A 6,000-nucleotide genomic window follows, 5' to 3' on the forward strand; every position below is an offset into this window, starting at 1 on the left:
CTGGATCCTAACTTGATCTAGGGGTGTCTGGCTGCTTGCCTCATGCCTTCCAGTGACACGCTCAATGGCACTAGTTGTCTCCCTTGATTGGTACTCAGGTACAAGTAGTGTGATTTGGTAGACATGTGGGAAATCAAGTGTTGGGTTTGGGCAAGGGAGACTTCAGCATGAATTCCCACTCAGCCAAGAAGCTCATTGGAGCACCTTGAGCCTGTCACACTTTCTCACATGTTTTTGGGTTTTTGCATACAACTGTAAAATAAAGGTTACTGGAACTGCATTTTAGTTGAGAAACGTGAGACCAGCAAAGCTTAAATAGCCATTTTCCTTAACATTCCCTGGCGTCTTTGATTCTGGCAGGCACAGGCTTAGCTCATTAGTATCTCCTGTAATTCTTTCAGCTATTGGGAACTGCCTCATTATTATTTAATAATATTTTGGCTGAAATTGCAATTATCGCTCAGCTGTGGAAAACCAAATTTTTAAAAATGAGATCATGTGCCCTCTGACTGCTGGGTCGGAGAATGAAATGCCCACATCCCCCCCTCCTACATTGCCCTTCACCCCCATCAAGTTAGCAAGAAGAGAACAAAGATGGGCATGCAAAATACAATCATAATCTCAGAAGTACAAAATATATGAACAGACAACCAAAGAAGAGATAAATTGCTTTATAATAATTTGTATCCAATCAATCACCAGTGCAATGCAAAGAGATCCCCCTCCGATGTTACTCCACCTTCCCCTGCCCCATTGCAATCTCTTTGACTCCTTAAAGACAATTCCTGGAGTCAAAAGACAAAAGCCACTTGAGTCAGGGGCTTCAGCGAAGAGCTGTTCTGGCAAGGTGAGAGTGAAGGACAGGCACTTTCATCTGTTTCTCCTACATTACTGATGCATCCCCCCTTCCCCACTAGCATGGCTTGTTGCCCTTGGGGACCCTAGGAACATTTTTCCAGGGTCACAAAGGACCCCAGGGGGAAGAGAAATATAGGAAAGCTAGATACATCCCTATGAGAACCATCCATAAGGTGGAGATCATAAGCAGCAGAAGGAGTTTGAAAACATTATCTGAATAATCTTTACAGAAAATGCCAATTCTATCACCCCCTTAATACAGATTCGGGGCAGAAGCAACAGATGGCAGCTTGACCAGACATGCACATTATTTTGTTATCTTATGCTTATTGTTAATTGATATCTCACTTTTATCCTTGATCAGATCCCAAAAAAGCTTTTCATATCATTGTCCTCTCCTCCACTTTATTGCCACAACAACATTGTGAAGGTAGGTTAGGCTGAGAGATTGCAAGGGGCTAAGATCATCTGTCAGGCTTCCAGGTCCTAGACTGACATTCTAACCACCAGCCAGCATGGTGTAATGGTTAAGAGTGACAGACTCTCATCTGGAGAACCAGGTTTGATTTTCCACTCCTCCACATGAGCAGTGGACTCTTATCTGGTGAACTGGATTTGTTTCCCCACGCCTACAGACAAAGCCCACTTTGTGACCTTGGGCTAGTTACTGTTCTCTCAAAACTCTGACAGTCCCACCTACCTCACAAGGCATCTGTTGTAGGGAGAGGAAGGGAAGAAGTTTGTAAGCCCCTTTGAGATTCTTTACAGTTGAGAAAACCAGAGTATAAATCCAAACTCTTCTTCTTCTACACCACACCAGCCCCAATTAACATGGTATATAGTCAAGAAGCATAGAAGGGTATTGAAATCACACCTTTCTATATACATTTAATGTACCATTTAAAAAAGCCTTCATGCATACATATTTCCAAAATGTGCACACCATGTGTGTGTATAATGTTTTGTACAAATATATGTTCTTCAAACATTTTGCTGAATGCACATACTGTAGAGGTATGACAAAGAATGCTCCTGCTCCATCCTCTGCATGCTTGATTGTACTCTGTTGTCACATGTGAACAGACCTCTGGAGAGCTCATGAGTTAGTAAGATTTGACCTAGTCTTCTGGATTCATACTCATGACAGTATTGTAGCAGCTTGACCATTTTTTACAATTTACTCCATGGACCCAGAAAGCAATTTTATTCTGTATCAACAGGCTTTTCTCTGCTGAATGTGTTTTTCAAAGCATTGAGAAATATAAGTGATAACCAATAAGCTTCAGGATCTTATAATTTTCATTCAATGAACTTTGGTAGAAGAGATCTACTGGAAAGTGCTTGTCATTCCAAGGAGTCTATGACATTAATTGTCCTTGTCACCATTCCATTTCTTGATCTATCACAGACAACATGTGAGTAAATGCTTCTTTTCTACCAACTGGCTAAATTTTGCATAAAGCTTTATACTAAATTTTATACTGAGTTGCACAGTATGAGAAACGTCCACATGCAAGTGTAAATTATGTTGTCCCATTTTTATTTAATAAGGGAATGATCTCCAAATGATTAAACTACACTGTTTCATGATACTAGAATGGGAACATATCATAATTTTGTTTGTTAGTTAAAAGACACTATTGGGAAACACGGAACAGCAAGGGGGCTTGGCCTGTTGTACGCAAATGTGATTTCTCCATAGAAAACAAATGCCCCAGCTGCACTACAGACACTGAAATGGGTACAAGAGGAATGAGAAAGAGCCCTTATAGCAGATGGGACCATACCACATGGTCAGTGAAATGAGAACATTTCACTTCTGCAATAACTACCTCAACTATTTTACATCAATATTTTAAGACCTAGCATCATTGCACATCAGAAAGTATCTTTGAGAAGCCATGTAATGTTATTAATACAATAATGATATTATAGTAGTATATTGTGTGAAGTAGTATATCTGGTATGATACATCAATGGAAAACATGGTCAATAATTTATAGCACTGTTATACTCCCTGTTTTTCCCATTGTGTGTTGACACAATCTAATCATTGTGGTAGGCATTTGGTCTTTTATCAAGAGAACTATATAAACAATTCCAGCAGAGAATTTTCCGACCCTATCTTGCCTTGCCTTAGAAAAGATGAGTAACGCAGAGAATATCTCAACAGCTTTAACAGTGAAACTGAGTTTGTACTAATGGTGTACTATTCCCATATTAGGCATGGCTGACAGAGTTTGAATGTGCTCAAGACAGGAATTTAGGAGCAAATCTGCTAAAATCCATGGTTTGGATTTATATGCTTCCTGGTACCCACTTAATTTTTCTCCAAAGTATCTCTTCTCCAAAGACTTCCAATTCTGGCTTTCTTCCATTTCAACAGAATAGCAGAAGCTTCAGAAGAGCCCAGGAAGCGTCAGCTTCATGTCTGTAGGAAACTTCCATTTGGAAACAGCTGCTTTCATTGTAGAAGGATGCTTGCCTTGGAACTTCTTAATATTTTGTAAGCAGCTTCAGTTCTCATGGCTATGCCTAATGTTACCAACCTCCAGGTAGGATAGAGTCTGGAATTCTCCCAGAATAAACTTCAGAAACCAGTTTCTCAGGAGAAAATGGCAGGTTCAGAGGACAAACTCTATCATGTACCATAGATTCTAGGTGAAATCTCTCCCCGTAGGAACCACCACACCATATCTCCAGGAATATCTCAGGCTGGGGTTGGCAAACCTAGTTATACCACTCATGTCAACCATTTTGTATTGGTATCTGTGACGGATTACAGTAAATATGATTAATTTAAAAAGTGCAGTTCAGTCAGAAAAGCACAACGTGTTAACCAGAGCTCCACCTGATTGGCTGGCTGAGATGCAGTAGCCAAGAGCCAAAGAGAGAGTGGGCTGGCCTTATAAAAGGCAAATAAAGTCTGTCAGGAAACAGATTGAGATTGTGTGAGACAGAGATCAAGCCTGTCACAGAGAAAGTCAGACACAGATCGTGTCAGTCCACAGATCCAGTCAAGAGATAGTGTCTAGAGCCAGAGAGCCAGAGAGACAGAGGGAGAATGGCTAGGTGGCCAGAGTTCTCTAAGAAATCTCAAAGACTGAGAGTGGGACAGATTCTTGTTTTCACCAGTGGCTAGGTGGCCAGGTGTTGGTGGAAGACAAGAAGGAAACTTCATTCACTGGGACACTCATAAATCCACACAAAGGGCTTGGCTATTGCCTCAGTAGGACACCGCATCTAGATATTGGGACCGGAGAGTTCCTGAGGGTGTGTTAGCATAACTGGCAGAGTTAAGTGTGGTTTAGAGAAACCCCAGAGCTTACTCTGTCCCAAGCCAGTGTGAAACCCTTTGGAATAAATGGTGGGTGTTTTAGGAAAGTGTTCAGGATCGTGTTGGAAAGTTTTATCCTTAAAAAAGATACCTGTGCGTGTACTAAGCTATAACTGGAAACTGAATTTAAGTGAAACTGCATTTTATTTGTAACATCTAAGCAAAAATTTGTCCAAAAGAACAGATAGGAATCTCTCTGTACCATTAAACTGAGAAGAAAAAGCCTGTAAATAAATTCTAGTTTTATTTTGCTGTTTAAAAGCCTTTTAGAGTTCCATTTTTCCCCTCAAAAAGGTAGCAGCATACGTTTCCTGACAGGATTTTGCCTAAAGGGTTGGTGTGCATGTGAGGGATGTATGCTTAAGATATCAGCAGCTATCAACTTGGTGCCCCTACACACTTCCCACTGCTGGGCATCTGTCTCTGTCAGGGAGTGGAGTGTGTTGCAGTATCCATTACCTGTTACCAGTGCTCCAAAATCATCCACAGGTTCATCAAAGCTTGGGAACTCTTGTACTATATTATACCAACACCAAAAATCAATCCAAAAAAGATTTTTTCCTTGTTTTCTTTTTAATACATTGAGAGCCCAATCCAGATTGGGGGAGGGAGTGTCCTTAGGGTAAAGGAGCACACTGATGCATTTGCTCCCTCTGCCAGCACATGGGGCACCTATTCTGGAAGAGTGGGCAAAGGTGCCGGTGGCTGGCCACCCCTCAACTTCACATCGGTAAAAGCTAGAAGTCTGGGCTGCCGTGGGGCTGCTCTGGTGTCCCAATCAGATCCTGATGGGGGGAGCAGGCTGGGACATTTCTGGAGCTGGAACTGACATTAATAGGCTTCTACCCTGGGTTTGCTGCTGGTTGCTCCATGGCCTGGGTCCTTGACTATGAAGCTCTATGGAGGGCTTTCTGGTGGTGAATGTTGTTTTTGATTTTTTGCTTCTTTTCCCCCACACCACTGGAAACCCCTCTGGAGGTGCTGTTCCCGCGTATCTGGATTAGGCTGTAAACCCATTATAATCCACTAAAGCCATTAGAGAATTGACTACAGCCATAATGGTTGTTTGCACATTGCTTCTATCATGAGGAGATGAAGTGCAAGTGAATTATGTTTCCTCCTCTCATGCTTGTTTGGACACTCTAAAGCTGGACCTTTACATCAGTCTCTGTAATGGAAGCATAAATTAACAAGGAATGAGGTAGAGCGCTATTTATGAATAAAAATAATAGACAAGCATGGAAACAAGGCCAGGAAATTGCCTCAGAGCCAAAGAAACAATGAGCTTTCATGGCAAAATGAGGATTTGAAATCCACAGGCCCAGCATTGTACCCTAAGCATTATACCTCACTGCCTCTCAAAAACAGTAACAATGGGCATAGCAATCTTGCAAGTTCATGTCTAGCCCTAAGATGTATCTATAACATCCCATTCAGAAACAAATCTGTTACTTTACACACAGGATTTTCTGTTACACAGAAACACTTCATTATGCCACTGTCAAGTTGGAGAGAATGACTGTGGAAGATTAAAGAGACTGTGGGACTCCCTCTTACACAACTTGTCAACTTCCCAGGTGTACAGGCTTTTGTCTCTGTTCCCATAAAGGACAAATTCCTGTTCACAACCCTGCTATTGCAGCCATTGTCACTGTCACCTTCTTTCCTTTCAGAAAGCCTTTGATTTGACAGCCACAGGATCTGACATAGCTCTTCCCCTGGTTATCACTGGGAGATTGTATACCATGGGGCTGAGACACCTAACCTTCCTATCTAACTCGTTTGCTGTAGGGAGATGTTGCTTC

Source organism: Sphaerodactylus townsendi, linkage group LG09 (genome assembly GCF_021028975.2).
Source record: "Sphaerodactylus townsendi isolate TG3544 linkage group LG09, MPM_Stown_v2.3, whole genome shotgun sequence".
Classification (NCBI taxonomy): domain Eukaryota; kingdom Metazoa; phylum Chordata; class Lepidosauria; order Squamata; family Sphaerodactylidae; genus Sphaerodactylus; species Sphaerodactylus townsendi.